Source organism: Triturus cristatus, chromosome 4_1 (genome assembly GCF_964204655.1).
Source record: "Triturus cristatus chromosome 4_1, aTriCri1.1, whole genome shotgun sequence".
Taxonomy (NCBI): Eukaryota; Metazoa; Chordata; class Amphibia; order Caudata; family Salamandridae; genus Triturus; species Triturus cristatus.
Window position 1 is genome coordinate 633,827,066 of NC_140585.1, and position 12,427 is coordinate 633,839,492.

Sequence of the window (12,427 nt, forward strand, 5' to 3'; positions counted from 1 at the left end):
CAGTAAATACTAACTTTCTAAAAGTAGTATTTACAAACCCAGGATATTAAAATAAACTTGACTACAAGAAGTATTTTATTATTCTGAGTTCAGGCATACTAAACTTGACCTTCTACCATGCTCTCTGAGCCCACTGGGGTCACAGCGTGTAGTGACTCCAGCAGCCCACTCTGGCCTATGGAGAGCAGGTAGCCTTCAATAGTGAAAAACGAAAATGGCTGTAATTCACTACTAAGACATGCCACACACATCAGGGCATGTCCTACCTTATGCCTACAATGCACCCTGCCCTTGGGCCTACCAGAGGGGTGGCTAATATGTAGGTAAGGGAAGGTTTAGGGACTGGCAAGTGGGGGCACTTGCGTAGTCAGCGCGACGGTCCCAGACCGCGCACAGGGTCGGCGGTGGCAGACCCTAGACACATTTTACAAGGCCGCTTTCTGTGGGTGGCGCAACCAGCGCTGCAAGCCCACCAGCAGCATTGGCATTCACAAGCCCTGGCACCCCTGGTGCACTTTACTGGGGACTGACAGTGAATCCAATAAACCAATCATGAACATCAATTACAGGTACACTTTACCTAGGGAGCACTTGCACTGCGGCACAGATTAGCCGTGGCGCAGTGCCCTGAGCGGACAACACCAGCAAAACAATCGAGGCACACCATCAAAAAGTGGAAGGGAAACTCACGCCAAGGTGCCAGGTCTAACACGTGTCCCCTCCAGCTGAAATGTGGGGAGAACTACCCTTGCCCAGGGGGTTCCTCGTCACTAAGGCGGAAATACCTGGACAGACCGTCAGCGTTGGCGTGATCTGTGCCAGGACGGTGTTCCACCGTAAAGTCCATACCCTGTAGGGAGATGGACCACCTCAACAGCTTCGGGTTCTCACCCCTCATTTGCATCAACCATCTGAGGGGCCTGTGGTCCGTCTGAACCCGGAAGTGAGACCCAAACAAGTAGGGTCTTAGCTTCTTCAGCGCCCAGACCACAGCAAATGCTTCTCGCTCAATTGCACTCCACCTACTTTCCCGTGGAAGTAACCTCCTACTGATGAAGGCTACGGGTTGGTCCCAGCCCTCCTCAGTCATCTGTGAGAGAACAGCCCCTACACCATGCTCTGAAGCGTCTGTCTGTACTAGGAATTCCTTGGAGAAGTCAGGGGCCAAGAGCACGGGCGCCGTGCACATGGCAGTCTTCAGGGTGTCGAAAGCTTTCTGACAGGTGTCAGTCCAGATCACGTTCCTGGGCTGCTTCTTGGAAGTCAGCTCTGTCAAGGGGGCAACGATCGTTCCATAGCCCTTGACAAACCTCCTGTAGTACCCAGTGAGCCCCAGGAAGGCCCTCACTGCGGTCTGCGTCTTGGGGGGTTCCCAAGCCAGGATGGTCTCAATTTTGGGTTGCAAGGGTGCCACCTTGCCACTCCCCACTTGGTGTCCCAAGTACACCACGGAACCCTGCCCGATCTGGCACTTGCTTGCCTTGATCGTGAGGCCTGCTCGGCGCAGAGCCATCAACACTTCCCAGAGGTGGCGCAGGTGTTCGGGCCAGGTGGCACTGAACACTGCGATGTCATCCAGGTAGGCGGCACTGAACGCATCCAGCCCAACCAGTACCTGGTTGACCAACCTCTGAAAGGTGGCAGGGGCATTCTTCATTCCAAATGGCATGACTCGGAACTGGAAGTGCCCATCTGGTGTAGAGAATGCTGACCTCTCTTTGGCCCCATCGGTCAAGGCGATCTGCCAGTACCCAGACGTTAAATCAAACGTGCTGAGGAACCGGGCAGCCCCCAGCCGATCAATGAGCTCATCAGCTCTGGGGATGGGGTGTGCGTCAGTCTTCGTTACTGAATTGAGTCCTCTGTAGTCCACACAGAACCGGAGTTCAGGTGTGGCTCCCGGCGCAGCAGCTTTGGGGACCAAGACCACGGGGCTGGACCAAGGACTGCTGGAGGACTCAACCACCCCTAGCGCAAGCATCTTGGAGACCTCCTCCTTGATGCAAGCTCTGACCCTGTCAGTTACCCTGTAAGCCTTGTGCTTCACAGGTAAGCTGTCTCCTGTGTCCACATCATGGACGCACCAATCTGTGACACCAGGAACCAGGGAGAACCTATCGGGAAACTGCCCCAGCAAGTGGCGGCAATCTTCCTGTTGTTCGGGCGTCAGGGTGGGTGAGAGGTTAACTCCATCCACTGACCCATCTTTCTCAGAGGCTACTAAGAGGTCAGGAAGAGGCTCGGTCTCCTCTTCCATTCCATCATCAGTGGCCAGCAGCATGCCCACTTCGGTCCTCTCTAAGTGGGGCTTAAGGCGGTTAACATGTAGGACCCTCAAAGGGTTCCTGGGAGACTGCATGTCCACCAAGTAGGTGATAGGACTTTTGCGCTCCACAACCTCAAATGGACCTGTCCACTTATCCTGAAGTGCACAAGGCTCCACTGGGGCCAAGACCCACACCTTTTGTCCAGGTTGAAGCTCTACCAGAGTGGCATTCCGGTCGTACCACCGCTTCATCTCCTCCTGGCTGGCTTCCAGATTTGCCTCAGCAAGTTGCCTGAAACGCCTAGTCTGGTTTCGGAAGGCCAGCATGTAACTGTATACATTCTGGGGAGGTTTCCTGGGAGATTGCTCCCAGCCTTCCTTTACCAAACTCAGAGGTCCTCTTACCGGGTGACCATACAGAAGCTCAAAGGGGCTGAATCCTAGAGACTTCTGTGGCACCTCTCGGTAAGCGAAGAGCAGGCATGGCAAGAGGACGTCCCACTTACGCCTCATTGGACCGTCCAGGCCCATGATCATGCCTTTGAGGGTTCGGTTGAATCTCTCAACCAACCCATTTCCTTGGGGGTGGTAAGGAGTGGTGAACTTGTAAGTTACCCCACACTCCTTCCACAGGGACTTCATATATGTGGATATGAAATTGGTCCCCCTGTCGCTCACCACCTCTAGAGGGAATCCCACTCGGGAGAAAATTCCCATCAGTGCTCGTCCCACCACGGGGGCCGTCACTGTCCTCAGAGGGATGGCTTCAGGGTACCGGGTGGCATGGTCCACCAAGACCAGGATGAACCTGTTGCCCAGGGCTGTCTTGGGGTCCAGAGGCCCCACAATATCAATACCCACTCGCTGGAATGGCGTACCGACCACGGGGAAGGGCTGCAGAGGAGCCTTGTGCTTCCCTCCGCTCTTACCACTTGCCTGGCAAGTCTGACAGGTTCTGCAGTAGGAATCTGAATTCTTGTGCATTTGGGGCCAGTAAAAGTGGGTGACAAGCCTGTCATAGGTCTTGTCCATCCCCAAATGTCCTGCTAAAGGCACATCATGAGCCAGCCCCAGTAGGAAGGTTCTGAACTTCTGGGGTACCACCAGCACACGGGCTGACCCAGGTTCAGCAGCCTTAGGCTCGGAATACAGGAGGTCACTCTCCCAGTACACGTAGTGTGTTTTGGCCTGAACACCATTGGCCTGGTCTGCAGCCTGTTGCCGCATACCCACGAGAGAAGGGCATTCTTCCTGCTCCCTGCAGAATTCCTCCCTGGAGGGACCTCCTTCTTGCTGCCAATGGGTCAGCTCAGGCAGGTCTCCCAGTTCGGCAATCTGTTCCCCGGTAGGCTCCAGAGCATCCCCCTCAGGGTCTGCTTCCTCCTGGGCCGTGGGAACTTCGGGGGCCGGTTTCCCGCGCCTCCTGCGCCTTCTCCCTAAGGCCGGCCCCTGGACCTCTCCCTCAGGCTCCAGGACCCTCTCAACACCCCTACTGGCTGCCATGGACCAGGTGGTCACGCATGCCCAGTCGGGTAGATCCACCATCCTCAGATGCGTGGTCTTCTCCACCTTTTCCCAAGGGGAGCTCTCCAGGTCGTTCCCTAGCAGACAGTCTACAGGCATGTCAGTTCTCACAGCGACTTGTAGAGTACCAGAGACCTCCCCCCACTCAAAGGGAACTTGAGCCATTGGACAACAGCTCTCTATGTTGTCAGCATTGACAACCCTACAGTAGGCATTGGGTACAATCTGCTCTTGAGACACCAGGTGTTGCCTCACTGAGGTCACGCTGGCTCCTGTATCTCTAAGAGCCTCAACCTTCTTTCCATTGATGGTCACTACTTGCCCATATTTCTTAGTGTTAGAGGGCAAGTAGGTTTCAGGGACCATCTCACTGTCTCCTAGCGAGACCAGGGTCATCTGCCCGGGACCCCCACCCTCCTGGACTGCTACCTCTTCCCCAAAATTAATATTAGCTACTTGCCGGGGTGGAGCACCAGTGGGTGCAGTCTTACCAAACAGGCGACACTTAGGATCAGAGGCAATGTGACCCGGGTCACCACACCTGTAACAATTGAAGGGCCCCTTTGGAACAGGTCTACCTGTCGGGGCCCCGTTCTGCTGCGGGGGTGGGGGAGGCTGAGAACCCTTCTGCTGGTTCCCTTGAGGATTACTTTGGGGGCCTTTTTGGAACCCTTTCTGTTTACCCCTGTCCCCCCACTCTTCTGCTGGGGACCCTGCCCACCTTTGGCGGAGTCTCCCACTTGACCCTTGTGGACCCTGGTGCTGAGCCAGCGGTCCACCTCCTCAGCAAGCTTCCTCGGGTTGGACAGCTTGCTATCAATCAGGTGCTGGCGTAGCTCAGGAAAACATTGACTGGACAAGTGCTCCCATGCAATTAAATCAAGCAGCCCTTGATAATCATTCACCTTGCTACCCTTCACCCAACCATCCAGTGCTCTGCAGAAAAAAGTTACATACTCCACATACGTACTCTCAGGGATCTTCTTAGTCTCCCTGAACCTCTGTCTATATAGCTCAGGAGTTAACCCATACCTGGTCATTAAAGCTTCCTTCATATGGGGGTATGAGGCTTGGAGATCTAAGGGTAAATCTAACAGTGTGTCACGCCCTTCAGCAAGGAACCTTCCCCACAACCCTGCTCCCCAGTCTTTCTCAGGGACCCGGTGTGAAGACATGGCCACCTCATAGGCTCTAAACCACTGCCCTATGTCATCCTTTCTAAAATACTCCTTTACTACATCTTTGGGGATGTACACCTTGGACTCTACCTGCCCCGGTGGAGTGCTGCCACCAGAAGGAGCGGTGTCTAAACTTTTCGCCTTCAGCTCCAACTCCTTCAATCTTATATCATGATCCATTTGGCGTTGTTGTGCCTCCAGGGCCAACTTCTGCTTCTCCATTTCCATTTGTCCTGCCAACTTTGCCATCTCCATTGCATGCGCCCTGTCTGCGGCCCTGTCTGCCAGCTCCTCTGGCGACCGGACTCTGCTGGGCTCCTCAAGGTTGTCGGGTGGAACGATGTCCCCCGCATTCTGTGGATCTCTTGACTCCTTCCAGGCTCTCAACGCCTTGGCGTACTGGACCCTCCTCTTGAATCCAGCATGGGGAACTCTGAATTTTACACTGTAGCCTCTCAATTGCTCTACCGTGTAGCCTTCCAGTCCCTCCCAGTCCACCTCATCTATTCCAGAAATCACAGAGTGTGCTCTTCCAGCAGAGAGTGAGCCAGGCATGGTTGCAAAAATGGCAGATGTCTCAACAAAGTTAAAAAATGAAAACCTGTGGCTGCGTTACTTGGTCTGCTCTCTCTATCTGGTGATTAATAATTCACTGTATGCAAATTACAAGTGCAAATCCGAAATCCCAGCCGCTGCCAACAATGTTAGACTCGGGGGTCTCTGATTGGCGCAAGGTTGCCCTTGTGTCAAGCAGGAACCCTCTCCTCTACGTCAGGGCGCAGGATAACCCCTTTTGAATGACCCTTGCTCACCCTCTAGGTGCGTGGCGTGAGCAGCCAAGGCGATTCCTCAGGCGTTGTTGGTTAAGCACTTACAACCACACACACAGTAGAGGCGGACTGAAATGGCCAGGTCATTAAAACTAACTTTCTAAAAGTAGTATTTACAAACCCAGGATATTAAAATAAACTTGACTAAAAGAAGTATTTTATTATTCTGAGTTCAGGCATACTAAACTTGACCTTCTACCATGCTCTCTGAGCCCACTGGGGTCACAGCGTGTAGTGACTCCAGCAGCCCACTCTGGCCTATGGAGAGCAGGAAAGCCTTCAATAGTAAAAAACGAAAATGGCTGTAATTCACTACTAAGACATGCCACACACATCAGGGCATGTCCTACCTTATGCCTACAATGCACCCTGCCCTTGGGCCTACCAGAGGGGTGGCTAATATGTAGGTAAGGGAAGGTTTAGGGACTGGCAAGTGGGGGCACTTGCGTAGTCAGCGCGACGGTCCCAGACCGCGCACAGGGTCGGCGGTGGCAGACCCTAGACACATTTTACAAGGCCGCTTTCTGTGGGTTGCGCAACCAGCGCTGCAAGCCCACCAGCAGCATTGGCATTCACAAGCCCTGGCACCCCTGGTGCACTTTACTGGGGACTGACAGTGAATCCAATAAACCAATCATGAACATCAATTACAGGTACACTTTACCTAGGGAGCACTTGCACTGCGGCACGGATTAGCCGGGGCGCAGTGCCCTGAGCGGACAACACCAGCAAAACAATCGAGGCACACCATCAAAAAGTGGAAGGGAAACTCACGCCAAGGTGCCAGGTCTAACAAACACCAAATTATAGGCTTCACCTGGTGCATTTTAAATTGCTGCATAGATTTCATAGGACCCCGGAGCGACTGTTTAAACTAGGCTTATCAGATGAGGCACAGTGCGTCCGATGCTCAGAGCTCTGCACAGACGTTATTTATTTGGATTGGGCATGCCCTGGAAGAGAACAATATTGTCAGTCAGTTTTTGATGTCCTTGATGAGATCATTGGCCTGCGGATAGAGCACACCCCACCTGTTTGCACTACCAGGCTATGTTAAAGATGTTCCCCCAGATTTACGGAAGTTGACTGCACTTGTGCTCCTTTTGGGTAAAAGTCGGTGGCTATATGTTGAGGTTGTCACCCACTCCCCCGACTGAATGACTGGCTCAGAGATGCAGCTTATTGCCAAGACCAGTTAACAGCCTATTGGGACTTAATGCCAGTCGCCCTAAAGATATCTGGTTCCCCCTTGAAACCTATCTGCGGCTGAGACGCCACATTAGCTGAGTCCAATTCGCATGATATCAGTTTGGTTGCTTGAGGTCTGCCGCTTCCCCCCAAGTGCGGCGCCTTTTATGAGAGTGCTTCTACGTGGAAACTTTCTGGACATCGCCTGGTCTTCAGTGTTGTGCTGCCTGGAACTATTATTGTAAGAGCCTCTTTGTGCTTCACAGTGGGACTATTTTTCTCTCCCTCCTCCCTTTCCTTGCACTTCATTCCCCTCTTTCCCTGTTGTATTTTTTTTACCGTCTAGTACTGTATATTGCTGTTACAACTAATTAGACTTGAGACCCTTATCACTTTCCGTGTAACCTAGCAATCTTGATTATTACATAATTTATGGTCTCTGTACAGGCTGTGCATTGCAGTTTTGCATCTTCTCTCTATGCAGTTGAATTAAAAACTCAACAAATAAAATATATACAACTATAGCGCCCCTGTAACCTTTTCAGTGACTATATACATATTCACTGTATATGTATATAAATCTTGAACATTTTCAGTTTAGTGACTTCCACCCAGATAAAACGGGGGGAAGTTATGAATAATTCCACAAGATGGCAGTAGAAGCTTTGTAATACATTACCTTATCACATAACGTTTAAGGTATAAATTATGATGCCCTCATAATCTGAGTTAGTTCCTCCATAGATCCTTACTGCTGAATATTTGGTGCAGTATGTTTTTATTGCTTTACCAACGTTTGATACAATTAGTAATAATATAATGTTTTTAAAATGTTACAAAACTCCAGTGCGTAGGAGTAATCATAATCTGCAATCAGCCAACCTCTCTCACCCACTGCCTTACTTAGGCCCCATGTAATTGCAACAATATCTCAGCAGGAATTATTGAATTATTTGCAATCGTATGTACAAGACATTACAAACACACAGAGAGAAAAAGAGGCTGCAAATACTTTGATTAATGCGCCCATAGGCGTCATATATTTAGAGAAGATTAACGAAAGAGTCAACAAATTATAACAGCACTGTTTGGTCTAAATACCAAAACAACCCTAAGAAAAAAAGTGTACAATGTGCTCGTGACATAAGTGTGACGGCGCAAGTGACAACGTGAAGAAAACCATAGCAAGGGGCGCAATACGGTATATACAGAGTAAGTACAAATTAAAGGTTCCAAGCAACGATTTCAATTGTTCATCTGAAAGTTTTCAAAGAGTTTTTTTCTGAGGGAACCAAAAGATCAAAAGAGCGCCAAAAGGATTTGGAGCTGATGGGCACAGGTCGACGACGTTTCGATCCTTAATTATTTAGGATCATCCTCAGGACCAGGGTCGCAATTTTCAGGGAGTGCTGTATAAAATAAAGGTCAATATCAGAGCGGAGGTCAACAGGACATGAGAAGGTAAAGGAAACAGGGGAATCTCGACTCGCGCCTACCTGTGGCCCGGGGGAAGGGGACTCTGTCAAGGAGGGTTCCGGGTAGATAGACGAGAAAGTCACGATGTGTCCAGGTGAGACATCAGGATGGGACTCAAGTGAATTAAGAGTCTCTGGGGAATAAGAGGGTAAATTAAGCGGGGGAGGTGGGAAGAAGGGTAAAGGAGCAGGGGAAGAGGAGCAATGGTAACGCATTGTCAACTTACCGCTGGCAGGAGCGGAGCTGCAGAACCGGAGGGGGAGCGCACAAGGGCGCTTCAGTGTATTCTGTGAATGTGAATAGAGAAATCAAGGAATAAGGATCTAATCGAGTACCGAATGATCAGCAGGATACGGAAAGGGGAGTCGGGGGAGGGAGGGGGGTGTGTGTAGACTTACAGGTTAGCAGGTCAGGGGAGTCGTGGTCCAAATTTCCGAAGGTACATCAAGCCGCCACGGACGTGTGCGGAGCTCAACCGAAGCCTGTGAAGAGAAGCCGAGATCCCTTCTACATAAGGGAAATATCAGCGTCATGGTAACGGGCACAGATTGGACAGTGAAGAAGAGGGTGGGACGGTAACTACGGACGCGGGGATTGCAGCCAATGCGGGAGCAAAGGGGAGTAGCAGGAGAAGGTGATAGGGTCCTGAGCTGGTGACCCGGGCTGGTAACCAAGGACGCCTGGGGATCGTGTATTCAAGGGAAAGAGAAGAGTTCCGTGGCTGCCGAGGGAATCGGTCAGAGTGTGATTTGTATTAAGCTGACGAGCGAGGACTGGTCAAGTAGAGACAGTGAGAGATTGTGTCTATGGGGGGTTTGGAGGCACAATCAATTATAGTGCATCGATCGTTGTAATAGTCATGGTCATTGTGCACAATGTAGGTACGAAACTGAATTTAAGGAGTGATACATACATTTCAAAGGGGACGTGCTTCACATGGAATCAGGGGAAAGGAAAACAGGGAAGGATAGTAGTCTTCTTGTTGAGGTGCCTGGTCAATGATGTGTATCGGCGGTGAACCAATAAAAATCACATATGTAAAACAATGAATACCATACATTTCGAGAGGGTCTGCTTTATGTCAAAATAAAAGAAGATCATCATGTTAAGGTTTCTGGTCAGGGAATGTTAAGCATGACCAATTCGGATATACAGGAAGGAGGGGGGGCAGTTTGCTGAGGGGTGGAGCCACTGGATGATCATGGCGGAAGATAAATCGTGCTGTTCCACTCATCTATAGTGTTCAACCCTTGGTTCACAGAATTACAACGTGTAATCCATTTACATTCGCATTTGTTCAAGAGTTGTTGTAGATTGCCACCTCTCGGTGGAAGCCGCGGTTGGTCAATAACCTGCCACTTAATGTCAAGTACATCATGGTTTTTCTCCAGATAGTGTGATACCAAAGGGGCTGTGATGACCTTGCAGTGTATCCTGCTTTTATGCTGGATAATCCTTTGCTTAACCATTTGAGTTGTCTGTCCGATGTAGAGAAGATGACACGGGCATTCAATGGCGTATATCACATTTTGTGACTGACAGTTGGTCAGCGTGTTTAAGGAGTGTGTTTGATTATCAAATTTGAACTCCTTTGTGTTGATGGTGAGATCGCACACACTGCATGACTGGCATTTGTAGTGACCTAGTAAGGGCGGTAGTCCCCATGTGGTGGTGATGGTATTAGAGTGAGCAGGTTTGATGGGCCAGGTGATGGCATGAACCAAATGGTTAGATAGATTGTTGCCTTGTTTGAATGAGAAAAGAGGTGGCTCTTGGAAAGATTTATTGGTTCTCAGAATTGTCCAATTTTTTGAAATAATCTTTTTAACTTGGTTGCTGCTGGGGCTGAATTTAGAAACAAAGGGAATGCGGGAGTTTGTCTTTTTGGGCTGTGGTGTGAGAAGAATGTCCCGATGGCAGTACCACGCTCTTTTACGAGCGCGTGAGGTCAATCTGCGAGGATAACCTCTGTCTATAAGTTTTTTAAGTAAGACATCGGATTCCCTGAAATAGTCCTTGCGCCAGCTACAATTTCTCCGGATGCGGAGGAATTGGCCATAGGGTAAGCCATCTTTGAGTCCACGTGGATGGTAGCTTGAATAATGTAATAGTGTGTTTCTTTCTGTCGGTTTGCGATAGAGCGATGTTCCAATTACTCCTTCTTCCGCATGTATGTTAAGATCTAGGAAAGGAAGGTCATTGTTTTTGTATTCAAAAGTGAACCTCAAGTGTGGTTGGGAGTTGTTCAGCCATTCCACAAAAGATGTTAGAGTGTCGGCATCACCATTCCAAAATAGAAGGACATCATCTATATAACGTCGCCATAAGGAAATTTGAGGTCTGAATGGATTGTTTGAACTGAGTATGAGACATGTTTCAAGTTTGTGAACAAACAAGATGGCAAAGTTTGGGGCAAAACAAGCTCCCATTGAAACACCTTTGATCTGAAGGTAGAAATCATCCCGATACAAAAAATAGTTGTTCTCTAAGGCAATACGTAGGAGACTCATGATGAATTCTGTGGGAATCCGGGTGGGTCTTGGTCTGTTTTCCAATAGTTCATGGATAGCTAGAAGACCCTCATCGTGTGGGATATTCGTGTACAGGGATTCGATGTCGAGACCCGCCATCAGTTCGGTTTCTGGATCAAAGGGTCTGTCTTCAATAGTTCTGATCAGGTCCATGCTGTCTCGTATATAGGTGTCTGTGAGAGGAACAAATTCCTTAATGATGGCATCTATATATTTACCCAGGGGCTCCAGGATGGAGCCACAACCGGAGACAATGGGTCTGCCAGGGGGGTTCTGGGTGTCCTTGTGGATCTTCGGTAAAACATAAATCACCGGTGTGCGTGGATGAGCATTGTTGAGGAAAGTAAATTCTTTAGGAGAAATGATGTTTTGGGTCTGTGCTTGTTTGGTAATGTGGTTGATTTTGATTTTGAGATCAGGGAGGGGATCATGAGTGAGTTTACGATAATGAGCAGAGTTGTTCAGTTGTCTTTTGATCTCCACGTCATACTTTTCATTGTCCATGACAACAATGCCTCCACCTTTATCCGCTGGCTTGATAGTCAAATCTGTTTTCTTCTTGAGGCTGATTAAGGCCTGTTTTTCGACCAGTGGGAGGTTGTAAGGAACAAACTCAAAGGCTTTCTGTACATTTGCAACTTCATGTAGTACTATTTTCTCAAAGGATAACATTTCTGGAGGCATAGTGTGTGAGGGTGGATTAAAGGTGGAAGGGGGATGGAAGAGAATAGTGTTCGAATGAATCGTTCCAGGTTTATCTGCAAAAAATTGGCGTAACCTGATTCGTCGGAAGAACTGTAGTAGGTGTGTATGCAGTTCAAAGAAGTTACTGCGTTCCGTGGGTACAAAGCTTAAGCCTCTACTGAGTAGTTTGGTCTCATTTTCGGAGAGATTGTGTTTGGAAAGGTTGAAGATGGGGATCAAGTCCAAATTAGTGTTGGAGGCAGGAGCAATGGAATCCAAGTTCATGATGGGGGCATTTACAGGCATCTCTGGTGTAATTATTGCTGGGGGCCCCAGCGGTAGAATTTGTTCCTGGTTTGCCTCTCTCCGGAGTATTGATTTTGGTAGTGATTGCGTGCCTGTCGACGGTTCTGGCCGCGTCCGCGGCCTTGTTCTAAAAAACCGGGAGGTAAAAGGGGTGCAGGCCTGTTGGTGTTTCTAGACGTGCTGGGTTCCTCGTTCGAGTCAACTTCTTCGATTGAGGTATTAGAGGAGTCCGAGAAGGTGATATGTTGGTTGTTCCTAAATCTGCCCCAGTTGCGTGTTCTTGGCGGATTATAAGGAGTGTTGTAAAACTCTTCCTTCAGGTAAGGGTAGGTTTTATCTATACTGTAGTATTTTATGTCTTTTTGGATTTTGGTAATTTTCTTGTTCACTTCAAATGTGTTGAAAGTAGCAATGGATGAGTTGATTTTATCCAAAAGGTTCTTG